The sequence below is a fragment of the Chiloscyllium punctatum genome, chromosome 22 (genome assembly GCF_047496795.1).
Source record: "Chiloscyllium punctatum isolate Juve2018m chromosome 22, sChiPun1.3, whole genome shotgun sequence".
NCBI classification, from domain to species: domain Eukaryota; kingdom Metazoa; phylum Chordata; class Chondrichthyes; order Orectolobiformes; family Hemiscylliidae; genus Chiloscyllium; species Chiloscyllium punctatum.
Window position 1 is genome coordinate 57912341 of NC_092760.1, and position 20760 is coordinate 57933100.

General features: G+C 40.0%; 1 protein-coding gene and 1 long non-coding RNA gene across 8 annotated transcripts in view; one reads left to right on the plus strand and one right to left on the minus strand.

Annotated features, from left to right (window-relative positions):
- LOC140493671 (uncharacterized) overlaps window positions 1-303 on the plus strand; it is a 28633-nt gene extending 28330 nt beyond the window's left edge. Inside the window, exon 3 of the long non-coding RNA XR_011963734.1 lies at window positions 192-303. This is a non-coding gene — a long non-coding RNA (uncharacterized lncRNA). The remainder of the gene's footprint in view (window positions 1-191) is intronic.
- plekha7b (pleckstrin homology domain containing, family A member 7b) overlaps window positions 1-20760 on the minus strand; it is a 463115-nt gene that overhangs the window by 368039 nt on the left and 74316 nt on the right. The gene's annotated exons all lie outside the window — the stretch shown is intronic.

Consider the following 20760-nt stretch of genomic DNA (forward strand, 5'->3'; position numbering starts at 1 on the left):
CCCTAATTAACCTTGAACAGAATGGCTTGTGAGGCCATTTCAGAAGACAATTGTGGGTTTGGAGTCACATGTTGCCAAGACCACACAAGAAAGGCAGATTTCTTCCCTCAAAAAGGAAGTTAAATGAACTAAATGTGTTTGTTTGACAAATGACTGTTGGGGCTACATAGTGACTATTCTTTCAATTTCAGATTTATTCACAGAGCTTGAATGTAATGAGCTGCCAAAGGGTTTTTCCCCCAACACCGTCTACCCAAGCATTTGGCAAGCATCCAGACAGCGAACCCAGTAACATGACCAGTACCACGGCCTCCCCACATATCAACGAGGGGAATCTTCCAAGATGTCAGTTTTTGTGCTTTTTCAGTTCTTCTCTGCATGTTTCCCTTGCAGTTTGATACAAACAACTGGCTCCCTGGGTCAATTCAAAGAGAGTGTGATCATTTAGATTTTACCAGGAAGGTCAGAGTCTATTTTCAGATCAAAAAACGTCGATGACAATTGTAATAATATGATAATAAATCACAGAGCCAAATTAGGTAGATGATTTAAAAAGTAAGTCAACATTTTTACCATTTAGAATTAGTGGTGCTGCAGAAAATATGCTTGTGATAACCACCCAGTTACAATGAAATAGCAAGAGCCAGAAAACATTAGTGACAGTAAAGAGTAAGCCCCAAACAGTGGTTATATTGTAAAGTTCAACATAAATCAGGGAAAAAAAAAATCGGGCATACACACTAAAAGTAATCGATAATCATGAAGAAATTTCAATCTTTGTATAAAATAAGCAAACCAAACTTGCACGAATAGTGTGGAGGATAAGTCTATGGCATATACTTGATCATTATGAAGATCAGTATGTCAAGGAACTAATCAGTGAATAAGCTTTGAATGGTTATTTGTTTCAGGAGAAAAAGGTTTAATTAATAACTGCTTAGTAAAAGGGGCCTTGAGGGAAAAGTAACTAATTTGTAAAATGTTTGAGTTTGACATTGTTTCAGTCTTCACCAAATCAGAGTTCACATTCAAACAATGCAAACTATAGAGGTATGAGGGATGAGTGAGCCAAGGCCAATTGGAAAACTATATTGAATGATATGATAGAATATGACAAACAATGGCTAGTATTAAAAGACTAATATGTAATTTGCAACAACACAAATCCATTCATGGCATAAAAACACCGACATAAAGTGGGGTCTAATCATCATTAACATAAGCAGTTGGAGATGGTATCACAACCAAAAAAACCATAATATTTTCAAAAGTCATATGCTGAAGAATTGAAAGTATTTTAGAAATAAATAAAGGAAGAGAAAATAGAAGAGTAGATGGGCAAGTAATATTAAAAACAAGATCCAAAATATTTCTAGGAACTGCGTCAATAGGAGAAAGATAGTGAAAGCAAACGTGGGCCTATTTGAGGTAGAGTCAAGAGAAATTATAATGCGGACTAAGGAAATAGAATCGACATTAAACAAACACCGTCAGTCCCCACAATGGAAGAGGTAAATGTTCTGGAAATGTCACCAGATTTTTGTTATCTGTAACAAGGAAAAGTGATAGAGAGGAAATGCATATTAGTCAGAAAAACAGGCACATTAATTTCTCCAGTACTAGGTGGTGATATATCCCTCAGACAGAATGAACTGCAACATACAGGATAGATCAAGTGAATCCTTAGAAGAGTATAAAGAAAGTAGGAGCATAGATTAGATTACATTAGATTGCATTACAGTGTGGAAACAGGCCCTTCGGCCCAACAAGTCCACACTGACCCGCCGAAGCGCAACCCACCCACACCCCTACATTTACCCCTTACCTAACACTACGGGCAATTTAGCATGGCCACTTCACCTGACCTGCACATCTTTGGACTGTGGGAGGAAACCGGAGCACCCGGAGGAAACCCACGCAGACACGGGGAGAACATGCAAACTCCACACAGTCAGTCGCCTGAGGCGGGAATTGAACCCGGGTCTCTGGCGCTGTGAGGCAGCAGTGCTAACCACTGTGCCACCGTGCCGCCCACAATATACTTAAGAGAGAAATCAGGAGGGCAAAACGGGGACATGAGAGCGCTTTGGCAAATAGAATTAAGGAGAATCCAAAAGGGGTTTTACAAATATATTAAGGACAAAAGCGTAACTAGGGAGAGAATAGGGCCCCTCAAAAATCAGCAAGGCGGCCTTTGTGTAGAGCCATAGAAAATGGGGGAGATACTAAATGAATATTTTGTATCATTATTTACTGAGGAAAAGGATATGGAAGATATAGACTGTAGGGAAATAGATGGTGAGATCTTACAAAATGTCCAGATTACAGAGGAGGAAGTGCTGGATGTCTTGAAATGGTTAAAGGTGGATAAATCCCTAGGACCTGATCAGGTGTACCTGAGAACTCTGTGGGAAGCTAAATAAGTGATTGCTGGGCCTCTTGCTGAGATATTTGTATCATCGATATTCACAGGTGAGGTGCCAGAAGACATGCCACTGTTAAAGAAGGGCAGTAAAGACAAGCCAGGGAACTATAGACCAGTGAGCCTGACCTCAGTGGTGGGCAAGTTGTTGGAGGGAATCCTGAGGGACAGGGTGTACATGTATTTGGAAAGGCAAGGACTGATTCGGGATAGTCAACCATGGCTTTGTGCATGGGAAATCATGTCTCACAAACTTGATTGAGCTTTTTGAAGAAGTAACAAAGAAGATTGATGAGGGCAGAGCAGTAGATTTAATCTATATGGACTTCAGTAAAGCGTTCGACAAGGTTCCCCATGGGAGACTGATTAGCAAGGTTAGATCTCATGGAATACAGGGAGAACTAGCCATTTGGATACAGAACTAACTCAAAGGTAGAAGACAGAGGGTGGTGGTGGAGGGTTGTTTTTCAGACTGGAGGCCTGTGACCAGTGGAGTGCCACAAGGATCGGTGCTGGGTCCTCTACTTACATAAGTGATTTGGATGCGAGCATAAGAGGTACAAGTTAGTAAGTTTGCAGATGACACCAAAATTGGAGGTGTAGTGGACTGCGAAGAGGGTTACCTCAGATTACAACAGGATCTGGACCAGATGGGCCAATGGGCTGAGAAGTGGCAGATGGAGTTTAATTCAGATAAATGCAAGGTGCTGCATTCTGGGAGAGCAAATCTTCACAGGACTTATACACTTAATGGTAAGGTCCTAGGGAGTGTTGCTGAACAAAGAGACCTTGGAGTGCAGGTTCATAGCTCTGTGAAAGTGGAGCCGCTGGTAGACAGGATAGTGAAGGCTGCGTTTGGTATGCTTTCCTTTATTGGTCAGAGTATTGAGTACAGGAGTTGGGAGGTCATGTTGCAGCTGTACAGGACATTGGTTAGGCCACTGTTGGAATACTGCGTGCAATTCTGGTCTCCTTCCTATCGGAAAGATGTTGTGAAACTTGAAAAGGTTCAGAAAAGATTTACAAGGATGTTGCCAGGGTTGGAGGATCTGAGCTACAGGGAGAGGCTGAACAGGCTGGGGCTGTTTTCCCTGGAGCGTCGAAGGCTGAGGGGTGACCTTATAGAGGTTTACAAAATTATGAGCAGCATGGATAGGATAAATAGACAAAGTCTTTTCCCTAGGGTCGGGGAGTCCAGCACTAGAGGGCATAGGTTTAGGGTGAGAGGGGAAAGATATAAAAGAGACCTAAGGGGCAACGTTTTCACGCAGAAGGTGGTATGTGTATGGAATGAGCTGCCAGGGGATGTGGTGGAGGCTGGTACAATTGCAACATTTAAGAGGCATTTGGATGGGTATATGAACAGGAAGGGTTTGGAGGGATATGGGCCAGGTGCTGGCAGGTGGGACTAGATTGGGTTGGGATATCTGGTCGGCATGGACGGGTTGGACCGAAGGATCTGCTTCCATGCTGTACATCTCTGTGACCCTATGACTCTCGAGGTCTTTTTTTGAAAAGGATAGCTGCAGAGGTAGATGCATTTGTTTGGGTCATTTAGAATTCACTGCATTTTAGAAGTCTTGGGTGAGTAAAGTGGCTTATTGCATTGTGGTTTGTAGATGCTTCATGGAGTTCTGCTGGTGACAGCCTTCATCCACTAAACATGCAAATATATCCCGGATTTTATTCTACCATCTTGGTGGAATGCAGGCAGTAACCTATTGGCTTCAAGTCCTGTCAGATTTCAGCAATCTGACTTGATCTCAGGAGCTAAAACGTTTGAAGCAAATCTCCATTTCTGTCAGGTCATCTAATGTTCTATGTGAATGTCATACTTTGAACACAAGTGTGTGTCGTTCTAAAATAATTGAACAATGGGGTAAATGGTTCTCACCCTAAAACCAGATAGACAATCCCCTGAAACTGAAATCCACTGTGCAGTTTCATTTTCCACTCTATCAAACAAAGGAAATGCAGTGAATATGAAGTTCCTGTCTGGTTATATTCCCTTCCACTTGAAATTTCAAATAAGAGAAATTACAGTTTACAGATCAATGGAAATTGTCTCCATCACATGCATTAAGCCTGCATTTGGAATTTTTCTGGTTACTCTTCATAATTTAACAGTCAAAGTCATCCACTTTGAGGTCATCTTTTGCTTTGAATTACTGGTTAGCATGAGAAAGAATCTTATCTCCATGCCAGTCTGTACTATGCACAAGTCTCATTTATTTCATTGACTTTACATAGTTGAAAAACGGAATGATTTTTAAAGACAATCACAAGCATACCTTTGCAGAAAGAATTATATAAAGCATATTCTAACGCAAACCATCACAGCCTCACATAATTCCAGATCCAAAGGTCCTAAATCTTGGTAGACAGTATGAATTTAAGCGTGTATTGCTAGTTCTAACTCTGTTGCAGCAGTCAGCAAATGGTGCATTGTCAAAATGGTGCTATTCCCTCAAGAAACCACTAGAGATTACATTTACTATTTTAATGACAAGGACTTGTATTCATGTAGCCCATTGATACAATAAAAACGTTTCCCAGGAGCATTATAAAGCAAATACAACAGGGAAAATAAAAGTTAGATGAGCTTGAAGTAAAGTTTGAACAAAGTGGTTTAAAGATGGGAAATAAGGTGACAAGACAGAGAGTGTGGAGGTGGTGGGGAGAGGTTTCAGAACTTAGGACCTGGGAAACTGAAGGAAACACCAATGACAAAGCAATTAAAATTTATAATGCACCAAAGGCCACAATTAGCAGTGTGTAGATGTTTCAGAATTCAAATCATAAAGATATGGAAGTTATGGTACCATACAATATTCATTATAACAGTTGAATAACCAGCTCTCCAAACCTACTCAGGAGGGCGAAAGCAAGGAGCGCAGATGCTGGACATCAGGTGGTGAGTGTGTGGTGCTGGAAAAGCACAGCAGGTCAGGCAGCATCAGAGGAGCATGAAAATCGACAAATACAGATGCTGGAGATGAGAGTTGAGAGTACCGAATAGATTCTCAAAAGCTGCTCAAGATACTGACAAACTGCTATGCACTACACATGCATGTGCTCCTGACTAGAGCAGGTACTCGTGACTCCTGAAAGTGACCTATGAATATTGCATTTACCAAATGTGCAATAGTTTCAAACCATTGTAATTTTAACCAATATAATATCAGCTATTTGTAACCACAGATGCGTCACTCCAAATTTTGCAATGTTGAACAGAGTTAAGAGAGAAACCTGCAAACACCATAAAGGTGACTGATTTGATTTGAGAATCACTCTTCTTTCAGGCTACTAGTCTCTGAACTAACAATGTAGAGACCCAGGCTAATAGTCTGGCAACACAAAATTCAATTTAATAAAGCTACTCTTTGTAACAGTGACCACCAAATCACCACTGATTGCTTTAAAAGCTCATTGTGTTCACTAAGGTCCTTTAAGGAAGGAAATATGTCATCATCACCTGAATATTACAGTGGTGCTGAAAAAGCATAGGTCAGGAAAATTGACGTTTCAGGCAAAAGCCCTTCATCAGGAATGAGGCTGGGAGCCTCATTACCGAAGGACTTTTGCCCGAAATGTTGATTTTCCAGCTCCTTGGATGCTGCCTAAACTGCTGTGCTTTTCCAGCACCACTCTAATCTTGACTCTAATCTCCAGCATCTGCAGTATCCTCACCTGAAGGTCTGGCCTTCCTGTGACTCCACATCCATAGTCATATGTTTGATTCTAAACTAGGAGAAAGTGAGGTATGCAAATGCTGGAGATCAGAGTCTAGAGTGTGGTGCTGGAAAAGCACAGCAGGTCAAGCAGTATCCAAGGAGCAGGAGAATTGACGTTTTGGGCATAAGCCCTTCATTAGGAATGAGCCTCATTCCTGATGAAGGGCTTATGCCAAAAACATCGATTCTCCTGCTCCTTGGATGCTGCCCAACCTGCTGTGCTTTTCCAGCACCACACTCTCGACTTTGATTCTTAACTGTCCATTGAAGTCGCAAAGCAAGTCACAATTCAAGATCAATTAGGAATGGCCAACACATGCCTGCCTTGCCAATGACATCCACGTCCAAGGAACAAAGAAAACAGGCAAATATAAAAACTGTTTTGGGAAGTGCATTTTAAGTCTTCAGCACCAGGCCAAATACCATGGTCCATAATATCATGCTTAAAACCTGTTGGCTCTCGGCACCTTTTGTTTCTTAGCCATAGACACTTGGGAGGGAGGAGGGGGGGGGGCGGGGAAAAAAAAGAAATCATAGATGCCAACACTGGTCAATAACCTTCATTTATCTTCCAGTCCAATCAACTTCCAGGCAAATTCACACATAATAAGTTATGTTTCCCTATGTAAGGCTGTAATAAAAAGCTACCAAGAACAGCTAAAGGGTGACCAGCAAGCAGATAGCCAGGGGTGTGAGGAAGAGGTAATGTGCCAGAAGGGATCAAAAACACATTTAAACAAGTGAAGTGGGCATTCAGCACTGCATACCTCTGCCATGCTACTTTAACTGATCGTTACTGTTATTACGCAGCTCTCCTTCAAGCGTTCTTGGTTTGGATTACACTATTTCTAAAATATAGAAGGAGAAGAAATGTGTCTTTCCCTGTAGAGCTTTCATCTCACAGAGACAGCTTCAAGTAAATCCATATCTACTCTGAGAACTAAGTTTCCGTATTGACAGGTAAGACAAATTCCAGCACAACAGTTGAATCAGTTGACAACAATGGGTGGTACAGTGGCTCAGTGGTTAACACTGCTGCCTCACTGTGCTCGGTTCCCAGGTTCAATTCTACCCTCGAGCAACTACATGAAGTTTGCACATTCCTCTCATGTTTGTCTATGTCCAAAGATATGCAGGTTAGGTGGATTGACTTTACTAAAATTGCCAATAGTGTCTAGGGATGTATGGGTACAGTGGATTAGCCATGGGGAATGCCTATTCCTATGTTACGCTGCAAAGGTCTGGGTGGGATATTCTTCAGAGGGGTTGTGTGGACTCGATGGGCCGAATGGCCTGCTTCCACACTGTAGGGATTCTATGATTCTAAGTGATCAACCCTCAAAAACAAAAAGAGTCAACTCATTGATCTCCCAATATCAACAGATCCTTACAATAAAAACTAGAAACCAGATCCACAGCTTTGTCAATAACCAAAATAGTTTGTCTGTGGGACATACCCTGTCTATCATATTTAATTGAAATCGGGGAGTTTTTCCTCACACGCAGTTCACAAACAAACAGGCCAAAATCTCTCTCACACAAAGGATGATGATTGGAGGAGTTCTCAAGGGTAGATATTTTTCAAGCAACAGCTTCAGAAAAGTTATTACACACTCTGAAGCAGGTAAGGCTTGAAACCAGGCTTCCTGGCTCAGCAGCAGGGACACTATCACTGCCCGACAAGAACTTCAGGGTCATTATTTATTATCAGCTTGTAGAGATATGTTGTTATGATACATTGCTGCAGCAGGTGAGACTTGAACCTCTGACTTCTAGCCCAGAGATAGGGACACCACTACTGTGCCACAAAAAGCTCTCAATCCTCAGGGTAGTTTTCTAGCCAAAAACATTTTCAGCTGCTTCAATTACCTTTCTTCAAATTGTTAGTTCAGAAATGAGTAAGGGTCCACACCATTCATGATTGGTCAAATACTGTACTGGTCCATTATCCATCTACAACAAGACATGGACAACATCCATACTTAAGCAGAGAGAGAACTAACATTCACAACCACACGAATGCCAGGCAATGACCACCCCTCATGAGAAAGAATCTAACCATCAACTCTTGACATTCAAAGGCATTGCCATTATCAGTATTTTAAAAGATTGCCATTGATCAAAAAATGAATTGGAATAGCCATGTAAGTATCACAGCTACAAAACAAGACGTGGTTAGAAATTCTATTGTGAATAAGTCACCTACTGTCTTCCCAGTATCTTCTCACCATCTACAAATCATGAGTGTTTTATGTATTCACTCGTAGGAGTTATTGGCTGGCCAGCATTTATTGCCATCGCTCATTGCCCACGAGGTGGTGCTGAGCTGTTTTCTTGAGGCACAGAAGTCCACGTGCTGTAGATAGACTCAGGGAAGTGATGGAATATTCCCCAATTGTCTGGATGGGTGCAGCTGCACAACACAAGTTGCTGGACAACATCCAGGAAAAAGCAACTGCTTGATTGGCACCCCCATCCATCGCCTTCAAATGAAACTGCCTCCCCACTGTGGGGCAATAACAGCTTGTACCATTTACAGGATGCATCAGTTTCAATCAATAGCACTTTGCAAACCTACAACCTCAACCACCTGGAGGGACAAGCTGAACATACATGACAACATCACTATAAGCACATTTCTGTCTAACTCATAACAACATGATATGGAACTATATCGCCATTCCTTTCCTGCAGGGTCAAAGTTCTAAGTCTCCCGAGTAGCATTTTGCATGTCCCTACACACCAAAGACTGCAGTGTTTGAAGATAACAAGTCACCACCATCTTCTCCAGGCCAATCAGGAATGGCCAGTAAATGTTGGCTTAGCCAGTGACACTCAGTGGTAGAATTTAAAAAAATCAAAAAGGAACCTTCAAAAAAAAATGGCAGAAATTGACAAATCTGGGGAAAATAGAATAGGATACCCCCCCCAACACACACACACACACACACACACACACGAGAGAGCATGATTGATGTAGTAAATAGCACAATGCACATAGTGACTGGAGAGATGGGGTAGTTGAAGACATTTGATTGACAAGTTCTGGAAGTACAAAACTGTAGAGTCCCAATTTTGTCTCATACATGTTAGTTAATAGTACGGTACTTCCTGTCACACGACCGAACAGGATTTCACGATACTGTTGTGCTGATGCTATGCTTCATCTTTTATGCATTGTACAATGAATTCAATCGAACAAATTAGCAGTCTCACTATTCATTTCACCAAGGAAAATGTGATAAATTTTCACATTACACCATCTATTTTAATCAATTTACTAAAATATCAATGGTTCTATTCACAGTAACCATAACTCAATTCACTTTATATTGACTGGGTTCATCTCTGCTTTCTGTGCAACACAATGCAATGTAATATTTTTTCCATAAGATATGACATTTTTCTATCAGGATTTCAATTGCCAAGTTACATTGCAGCTTCATTCTCTGCCATTTATTCTGAAGTTCAAGACAATAACTATATCGTTGACAAAAAAAATCATATTAATTGGATCTCAAGATTACAATGCACAAAAATAAAATTAGCAGGACGTTTGCCAACACCTAACTTTCTGTTTAAGGATCACAAATGTTAATTTCATCAGAATCTCTTGACAGCTATGCTGTCCATCTTAATTATTCCAAGATCAGGCCTCAGTTCAGCTCTGAAAGTTGTATGTTTTATGACAGTACAATGGACAAAAAAAAATATTCACAATTCTAATCTAGCCGCGAGTTTCAATTTGAATTTCCAGCTTTCCCTTACAATTAGTTAATGCAGCTTTGTTCTTCAGACAGCTTGTGATTATTTAGTGTACGCAGAACTGCAAAGAAAAAGAAAGATACATGCTTTAAAATGTTCTGCCTAGGAGTTTCTTGCATGGCATTCTTATCACCTCAGATTGCTTCTACTACTTCTGTCAATGACAGTCCTGAAAACAGTAATTCACTCAAGCTCAAAGGCCTCCAGGTTTGGAAGGATAATAACCAGAATTGCATGGCTGATTGCATTCAAAATTCAAATGGATATATTTCAAAAGTACACTCACTATTTCATTTTGCTAAAATGCTACTGGCATCAATTGAAAATCATACCTTGAAAAGTTTGAGGTAAAAAATGTCTTCCGTCTTTTGTTTGCACCAAAAATACCCCGTCTGATGACAGTTTTGGTTCTTCTCAGATGTCTTAATGGCAGGCAACTAAAGTAGGACTCCATTCTGTACCTCTTATAGCAGCTTCTACTAAATTGTACTTTGGCTTTCCTTTCTGGACGTCTCTCAGAAGACTGTTCCATCTTTCATGACATACATCTTCAAATTAAGCCAATGTTTTTCACAAGTGAGCTAAATTATTCCATTTCAAAACCCACAAAAGTCATCCTCCAACTCAAAGAAAAATGGCTCCACATTCTTAGACAAACACCCACTAATACAATAATACTCTATGCTCGCTTTGTCCAACTAAATCTTTAGTCATACACAAACAACCTTTGTATGTTGTGGAGTGTTAGCTTCAGACGGGTTGCTGAGTGCAAATTAGTTGAGGGAAGGAACGGCACCATCAACCAACAACAATGCCACTAACTGTTGCATGTTATTTACTAACCTTCATCAGAGTGAATATTTCATTCTTCTATCAGTCTATAAATGGCAGACTCTGATCTGGAAGCAAACATATCCATTCTCCAGACCACACCTTATTTTTCCACCTGGGAACGCAGGACACTGCAGTCAAATTCTTGGAGAAAATTTCATGACACGCAATTTACTTTCAACAGAATATGCCTCATCAGCTTCCATTTTATTAGCTCTGTGCAATTTTTGACAATTTCATTTAGAATTGGATTCAATATCAACCAGAGAAATCAAATGTGCTGAAAAGGTTGTGGTTCAGTGTATATGTTGGGTACAAAATGTTCAAGTTGAGACAGCCTTCAATAAAGGATGTCATAGATGCTACCCTGGGTTTTGACGATGGAATGAATTTTCCAATTTTCTTTCACGGGTACACATCATTCAGTGGCCATATTTTAGTTCCATTTGCTGCAGGAAATCAAAATCACAGCATGATATAAATGCAAGACAACAAAATAAAGGACTGAATGGGCAGATCAAGGTGAGAAGTCAGAAATATTGAAAAACAAATGACTGTAGTCAAAAGGATTTTGCAGGTGATCAAGAATTAAACTTTGTTTTCCTTTGTGACCAAACCTTATTAAACTATTTGAAATACCCTTATCTGAACAGAAATGCAAATGCTAAAATACAGAAACACAAATAAAAAGATAAGCACACAGTAACTTTCTGGTTCAGTCTGTGACAGAATAAGTGGAAAAAGATAATTATAGCAGACATTCTGGTTCATTTTCTATTCAAATCAGTGTTCTATACTGTTCAGAAGGTGACCCAACTAATCCACGGGCAGCTCCTAACCCACTAAATATTTCCAGGACCATGTCCTGTCAGCTGAACTTATATTCAGCATAATAAAATGATTTTAACAGTCTCTGACCCAAACTATGCCAATTAATATACTTAGACAACAGAACCAAAAGTTGAGTGAAAGCCTAGGTAGGCATAACATAAAATTAGGTAGACATAGTATTAAACATAAAAGTATGGAATGTCAAGTGTAACATGAGAATTCAAGATCAGAAAGCTAGTACAGAAGCTTTCTTAGTTTCCATTTTGGCCAAGGGGAAGAAAGTGGAACTTGATCGAATTTTCATCAAAAGATCCAATAGTTTTGATAAATTGCATGACGTGGTTTTGAGAAGAAAAATGTCATAGACGAAACGGCCTTTTTTCTTCTTCTGCATGCAAGTTTAATGCCTGATGTCACAAGTTTCTCAAGCTAAATTACCACTTGGCTGAACAGGTTTCATTGGCTCATCAGCAGAAGCAATGACTTCCCGCTTGCCTGGAATACACATCCAACCACTTCACAGACAGGTTCGTTCTGACACATCCACGCACTGTCCTGGGTATTGCTCTCAGGTGAGAAGAAACCACTTTTGCCATACGTTTTGCCTTTATCACAACAAAGGCTCAATGACTTCCACAGATTTGATTTTTTTTTAAATTCTGCCCACCCTAGTCCAACACCAGCTCCTTCACATCATTTCACAAGCTGATCACAGAGATTTCTATTAACATCTGCTTCAACAGGCCACACATCTTCTACAAATCAGTTTGAAATATCTTCACCGAAACAAATAAACCACAAACCGGAAAGACAGTGGAACAGGAAACATGAATTATAATATAACCATATAAAAGGAGGCAAACTAAATATTTTACAGCTAGGATTAAGGAAGAGACAAAGTATTTTAATTAATAGTCAAAAACATTTCTTGGAAGACAACAGATTCCACTCCTGCAAAATTTCAGGGTTAATGCAGCAGTAAATTACCACATGTCATTAAAAGCCACCTACTCCTAAAAACACTAGCTCCAGTTTTTTTTAGCTGCCTTAGTGTAAAACTCGTTGACAGATACTTTCACTGCCCTATTTTTTATAACATTATAATAGTTTCCATGCTTAGTCAGTCATTCAGTGCAGATGACAGTAAGGAAACACATCAAGAGCAACTTTTGGATTTCTGCATTTGATGGAGAGCAAGTGGGGATATAAAGATATTGCTGAGAGATTTGCCTGCAATAAAAATAAAGGCTCGTCTTTAATTTTATAGCAAAGTTTGGATTACACAATTCAATGACCATTTTGTAAAAATACAAAGGCAAATAGCACCCAAAAATCACTATTTTGTCAATTGCAAAACAAAAGTAAATGAAGGATATTCTACATTTTATAATTCTTCACAGTGACATTATGTCGGCAGAAGGTTCCTTGGCCACCTTATAAGAAAATGCTATTAAGCTGTTCAAATTCTACTGATTGACACTGTGCATTTGAAGAGTCCCCCCTGAACAACTGCATGCCTTTTCCCATCAATTCAGAGGTCCTATTGCTGCCAGCATTGGCAGCACTGAGTTCTTGGAAGTGTGCTGAGCAGATTTGAAATTGCTGCTTGAGATGTATGGCACACATACTCAGAATAAGAATTCCAGTAGGTAAAAATTCAACTCTGCTGTTTCAGAAAAAAAAAGGAGAGACAACAGAATAGCTTTTGAATGGGGTGTGGTATCATAAAGAGTTTGAGAATGTCGGCACAGAGGAATGCATAGGATCGATAGAATTCAAAAACATTTGAGGAAGAATGCAAAAGGGAGGAGGAACAATTTGAAGAATAATCAACAGCATTTTTGAGCAAGGAAAATATGAGGGAAGAAATGGTCAAACTACTGCCGAAATGAAACATTTACTCACATTAAAGGGCACACATATGTATCTGAAAGGAATTTGGGATACATAGACAACAACATACAACTCCACTTTCAATATGGTTATTCACTTTCATATGCTAGAGTTATTTATTAAAGACCTTTCAGAGGAATTTTTTAAAAACCTGTTGGCTGGTTCTTGCTAGCTTTCTAGGTCAGTACATTCACTTCAGCTGAAGCAAGTGGTTTGTTTTCATCATAGAAAAACAACACATCTTGTATTTATTGTCTTTAGGCAGGGAGTGCACTCAGCATATTACATATCAAATATACCTTATCACAAAAACACATCCTGTCCATATCCTTCACCTTTCCCAATCATATTCTCTCCATGAGAGTTTGGACATGAAAACATCGCCACTGATTTTAAAGCCAGAACCTTTGAACGTTATTGTTTGAAAATAAAATGCATACAGACCTAGGAGGTGAAAAAGCTTTGTTTTAAATTACAGATAACAGCTGTCACGGGTGTCCAGCTAACCAAGATCATGTTCCATTCATCACTGAACCTGCAGTTTGTACGGTGAAATCGGAAACAATCAAAACATTTTTAAAGATTTGGTAGGATCAGCACGAAGCATGAATTTAACAAGCACTGCTTTGTGGTTCGCACAAACAAGCCTACCTGATAAATGAAATCAAAGGGGATTTAAGAGAATGTTGGCATCACTGTCTGGGCCCACGTTTATTGCCCATCCCTAGTCTCATTCTCTTGAGGTGTGGGCAATGAGCTGTTTTCTTCAAAAAGACTGCAGTCTATTTTGCGTAGTGACACCCACAATGCTGTTAAGAAAGTAGCTCAAATGATTTTGAACCAGCAAGTGAAGGAATGGAGATGTATTTCCAAATCAGGAGTGGTGATTAGTTTGCAATCAAACTGCAGGTGGTGGTGCTCCCAAATAACTGATATCCATGTCCTTTCAGATGATCGCAATCATTTGGAAGGCTTGTCTAAAAGGCATCTTGTAGAGTTGCACATTTATGCTAACCATTAGTGGAGTAAAATGGCTATTTGTGCACGTGGTACCAATCAAGTGAGTTGCTTTACCCCCCAGGAGCAAATTACTGCAGATGCTGAAATCTGTACTGAAAACAAATGCTGGATATCACAGTGGGTCAGACAGCATCCACAGATGCAGAGCAAGCTAAATTTCAAGTTCAGATGACTCTTCAGAGCTCTACCCTAGATAGCGTCTCAATTCATGAATTGTTGGAGCTGCACTCATCCAAGCAAATGGGGAGTGTAATGTCACCCCTCAGCCTCCGACACTCCAGGGAAAACAGCCCCAGCCTGTTCAGCCTCTCCCTATAGCTCAAATCCTCCAACCTTCGCAACATTCTTATAAATCTTTTCTGAACCCTTTCAAGTTTCACAACATCCTTCCATTGACCCATCTGTACCCAAGAACCGTGGGATGCTAGAGAAGTGATTGCTGGGCCTCTTGCTGAGATATTTGTATCATCGATAGTCACAGGTAAGGTGCCGGAAGACTGGAGGTTGGCAAACGTCATGCCACTGTTAAAGAAGGGCGGTAAAAACAAGCCAGGGAACTATAGACCGGTGAGCCTGACCTCAGTGGTGTGCAAGTTGTTGGAGGGAATCCTGAGGGACAGGATGTACATGTATTTGGAAAGCAAGGACTGATTAGGGATAGTCAACATGGTTTTGTGCGTGGGAAATCGTGTCTCACAAACTTGATTGAGTTTTTTGATGAACTAACAAAGAAGAATGATGCGGGCAGAGCAGTAGATGTGATCTATATGGACTTCAGTTCAACAAGATTCCCCATGGGAAACTGGTTAGCAAAGTTCGATCTCATGGAGTACAGAGAGAACTAGCCATTTGGGTACAGAACTGGCTCAAAGGTAGAAGACAGAGGGTAGTGGTGGAGGATTGTTTTCAGAATGGAGGCCTGTGACCAGTGGAGTGCTACAAGGATCGGTGCTGGGTCCTCTACTTTTTGTTATTTACATAAATGATTTGGATGCGAGCATAAGATGTACAGTTAGTAAGTTTGCAGATGACACCAAAATTGGAGGTGTAGTGGACAGCGAAGATTACAACAGGACCTGGACCAGATGGACCAATGGGCTGAGAAGTGGCAGATGGAGTTTAATTCAGATAAATGCAAGGTGCTGCATTTTTGGAAAGCAAATCTTAGCAGGACTTATACACTTAATGGTAAGGTCCTAGGGAGTGTTGCTGAACAAAGAGACCTTGGAGTGCAGATTCATAGCTCCGTGAAAGTGGAGTCGCAGGTAGATAGGATAGTGAAGGCGGCGTTTGGTATGCTTTCCTTTATTGGTCAGAGTATTGAGTACAGGAGTTGAGAGGTCATGTTGCGGCTGTACAGGACATTGGTTAGGCCACTGTTGGAATACTGCATGCAATTCTGGTCTCCTTCCTATCGAAAAGATGTTGTGAAACTTGAAAGGGTTCCGAAAATATTTACAAGAATGTTGCCACGATTGGAGGATTTGAGCTATAGAGAGAGGCTGAACAGGCTGGGGCTGTTTTCCCTGGAGCGTCGGAGGCTGAGGGGTGACCTTATAGAGGTTTACAAAATTACGAGGGGCATGGATAGGATAAATAGACAAAGTCTTTTCCCTGGGGTCAGGGAGTCCAGAACTAGAGGGTATAGGTTTAGGGTGAGAGGGGAAAGATATAAAAGAGACCTAAGGGGCAACTTTTTCACGCAGAGGGTGGTACGTGTATAGAATGAGCTGCCAGAGGATGTGGTGGAGGCTGGTACAATAGCAACATTTAAGAGGCATTTGGATGGATATATGAATAGGAAGGGTTTGGAAGGATATGGGCTGGGTGCTGGCAGGTGGGACGAGATTGGGTTGGGTTATCTGGTCAGCGTGGACAGGTTGGACCGAAGGGTCTATTTCCATGCTGTACATCTCTATGACTCTATGATTAAGATCCCGTTGTAATCTGAGGTAACCTTCGCTGTCCACTACACCTCCAATTTTGGTGTCATCTGCAGACTTACTAACTATACCTCCGATGTTCATATCCAAATCATTTCTATAAATGACAAAAAGTAGTGGACCCAGCACCAATCCTTGTGGCACTCCACTGGCCGTTCCAAAATGGGGCTCAATGCATAACATCAATCTACCTTCCAGTCTCTGGTGGGTTAAAGGTATGGAAATATTAAATTCCGAAACATCAATGGCACAAACAGCTAATCTACAAATAGAAAGTCAAAACAAAGGAGCCAGAGGGTCCATAAATATGATCTTCTGGTGGAGGGAATTAAAGCCAAATAAATACCATGTTGGTCATTTAAAGCATTAATTAAATTTCCGGTCAAGACCCACTGATTCTTAAATTTTACAGAAAGGTGTTCAGCAACGGGGAATGTTTGTGTGTGGAATGAACTTTCAGAGGAATTGGCAGATGCAGGTCCACTTACAACATTTAAAAGACATTCAGACAAGTACGTGTATAGGAAAAGTTTGGAGATGGGCCAAGCGCAGGCACGTGGGACCAGTTTACTTGGGGATTATGGTCAGCATGGGCTGGTTGGACTGAAGGTATGATTCTCTAGCTAGCATTGCACAAGGTTGAGTTTGAGTCTGGTTGGGAAACTAGTATTTGCATCTCAATTTATTCTTGCTGTTTTTGTCTCATAGCCAGAATGAAAAAAGTGCTACAGATATGCAATAAATTATTTGCTGATTGAACAGAAAGCTAAATAAGTTTTAGCCCGTAATTAAAATTGAGGCAGATTACAAAATTGTTAAATCCCAGTAAGGTAAGGAATCCGAAGTACATCTATTTTACATTTCTTAAGAGAAGTTATGAAAGAGAACACATTTAAAATGCTTTTGAAATGAAATAACTGCATATAAAACACAATACTTCAGTTTCAATTTAATGTGTTTCATGGAGCAAGGTGAATTGTTTGTAAGGTTTTGAGGTATTTCAACAAAAGGTTCATCCCATTCTAACAAGACATTATGCATCAGCATTCACCTTCACTCTTAAACAGTAGCTCTGTTTGTTTTAGGTAGGCACATGACTTAGTCAAGCATGGCTAAGGATAGTTTTTATTTGCCACAAAACTAACTTGGTTCAGTTTGTCACAATGTAAAAAAAAACAGAAAATGGGCATTTTCCGAGTCATGGAAAACTTAAAACTTTTATTTAAACAACTATTATCTCACAAACATTCTCTTTGCTGTTCGTAAGATTACACACTGCATGTGTTAGCTCCCACTGTCCTTTCTGAGATACTTTTGAAGTGCAGCCATTGCTGTAACTAATTGTTTGAAAAATAGTTTAGGACATTCAGGGAACATGGAAAGCACTCCATTTTGTTGCTCAGAATTATTTTCATAGCTTCCTGGCTGTGACATTTCACAAAAGCAAACATGAACAGTTTCTCTCTCCAGAGATTCTGTTGAGTATTTACAAATGTTTTTGCTTAAATTTCAGATTTCCAGCACAGTACTTTTATTTTTATATTCAGGTAATGTTAACAGTTACTTTGTGAGTATTCAATCTTTTCTCCATTCCTGTATGGAGGCAAAACCTTATTATGGAAAAGGTCTCCAAAGGTCGCCATTTTGATGCATCAAAATGGAAAGTTTTGAAGTGTAACTCTTCAGGCCAAGTAGCAGCTAGTTTTTTTGCACAAAGAAACCATCACAACAGTTCAAATAAGGAAAAATAAAAATAAATAATTATTAAATGCAACACTAACCAACTTGAAGTTTGCAGTGCAGATTGCACTGCATTGGGTGTGAGATCAAGGAGCGCTACCAAAACTGGAGTTAAATGGGAATCAAGGGAACACTTTTCACTGGTTGGAGTCATGTCTGACACACAGGAAGATGATTGTACTTGTTGGATGGCAGTCATCTCAGTTCCAGGACATCTCTGCAGGAGCTCTTCAAGGTAGTGTCCGAAGTCCCATCATCTTCAGCTGCTTCAGTGACCTTCCCTCCATCATATGGTTGGAAGTGGTACATTTGGTGATGATTGTACAATGTTCAGCACTATTCATAACTGCTCAGATACTGAAGCAGTCCATACCCAAATGCAGCGAAATCTAAGTAATAGCCAGATTGACCTACAAGTAGCAGATAACATTCAGGCCACACAAGTGCTAGGCAGTGGCCACCTCCAAGTAGAAAAATGTCACTATCAACCCTTGCCATTTAAATGGCATTACAATCACTGAATTCCCCCACTACCATCATGGAGTCCCCACTGATGAGAAACTGAATTGAAATAATCATATGACTGCTATGCTAAAACAGCAGGCAACAGTCTAGAAACACTGTGGCGAATAACTGATGACCTGACTCCCCAAAGCCTGTCCTCCAATACTGAAGGAAGCTTGACACCATCCAGGACAAAGCACCTATTTGATGAATACTACATCCACCACCATTTAGATCCTCCACCAACGTTCAATAGCATCAAGATGCTCTACAAAAATTCCTCAAAGCTCCTAAAACAGCACCTTCCAAAACCACGATCACGACCAGGACAAGGGTAGCAGATACATGGGATTACTACTGCCTGCAATTTCCCCTCCAAGCCACTCGCCATCCTGACTTGGAAATATAATTACCCTTCTTTCAGTGTCGCTGGGTCATAAGTCTGGAACTCTAAATGGAAAATGATTGTACTGCATCCACTATCTCTTCATGAATTAATAACCACCAAGTATGTATTTTAAGAAAGAATTATAACTGTTATCCTCAAATGCAGCAGTTAATCCCTGTGCAGGTTTTGTGAATGGGCAAAGTGGAGATGAAATACTTGTTTAGAACCTGGTTACTCAAAAGCCCTTATAGAATGATGATGGATTAAGAGTCAGGTAATTGTATCAACCAAGGAAGCAGGAACCCAAATTAATTAGAGTGATTTCCTATAAGCAATATTAATAAATTGTTGAAATTTATTTGACTCCCCCCCCCGTGCAAAACTGCTAAAATAGACCAACTGAAAATCAATTGAATTGGTATCATGGAAGATAATTCCATGTCAGCTGCTTGCATGTTAGTCTTCTTTGAAAGCAGACTCACACCTGTGGCATGAATTCAGATTTAAAGTGAGTCAAAGCAGACCTGTAATTACATCTGGGTGTACAAGTCTGCCATCAATGTAAATGAGCCACAAATTGAAAAGCATTAACAGGATGCTTACTTTTTTTTTTAAATCCAACTTAAAAGCACTATTGTGAAAATTTATTTGCAGAAAAGTTTGGCCCCAAGATTGTCAGGTCAATGCTGAGTTGTATAATCTCGACAATCACCTGTGTTTAGGTTTAGTCGTTTGATATTACAATAGGGGGTACTGTTCAGAGTGGGCTTTCCTGCAAAATGCTACGGTGATAGAATACACCAAGTCTAGTCAATACTGTTGTTTTAATATTCTTTCCCCACAAGATTTCTCTCAATTGACTAAATGTACAGATAAGCTGTTTTAAAATTAATTGAAGTATTCTGGTAAACATAACAGCGAAACATTCCTCTGAAGAAGCCATCCAGCGTTACTTAAAATTTCTAAGCAATGTATCCAACAGCATTGGAAAAATTCAAAAAGCATTACCTCGGAACCAGACCTATAACGATGCTAATCAGAAATATTGCTGAAAAAGGATGGTTATGACTGTTGCAATCAATACCATAAGTTACCATCATTTTAGCTCATTTCATGCTAAATGGGTTATAACTCTATTACAGGTAGACAACCTTTTATCCAAAATCCCGAAATCTGAACACCTCCAAAAAGGTTTTCCATGAAGTTTTTAAATCTCATTAACAAGATTATTAGGCATGCAAACAGTTAACAACTCCATACCCACTCGATACACAACTCACATATGGCATGGGGGGGTCAAGACCCAGCACTGGCAGGCCTCAATTCTGTCTCAGGGCCCATTACTCACAGTAAGTCTGCTTTTCAATAAGTTTTTTTTTATTTCACCGTTGAACGGTCACTTATTCCGAAATTCAAAAAACTCCAAATTCTGAAATCCAGCTGATCCCAAACTATTCAGATAAAGGATTGTATACCTGTACTAAAAGTTTTCACTGAGATTGACATTTTTTTTAAAAAGCCTGATGTTTATTATATGCTTATAACCATTTGCCCTTGAAATGCAGTTGCAGGTCTCATGTGCACACAGTGCTGAAAGTGTGTCATCATTGATGATCCCATTTTTCAGCCAGTTAAACTCTCAATTCATCTGTCCTTTCAAACTCAATCAAAGATTCGAATATAACATTC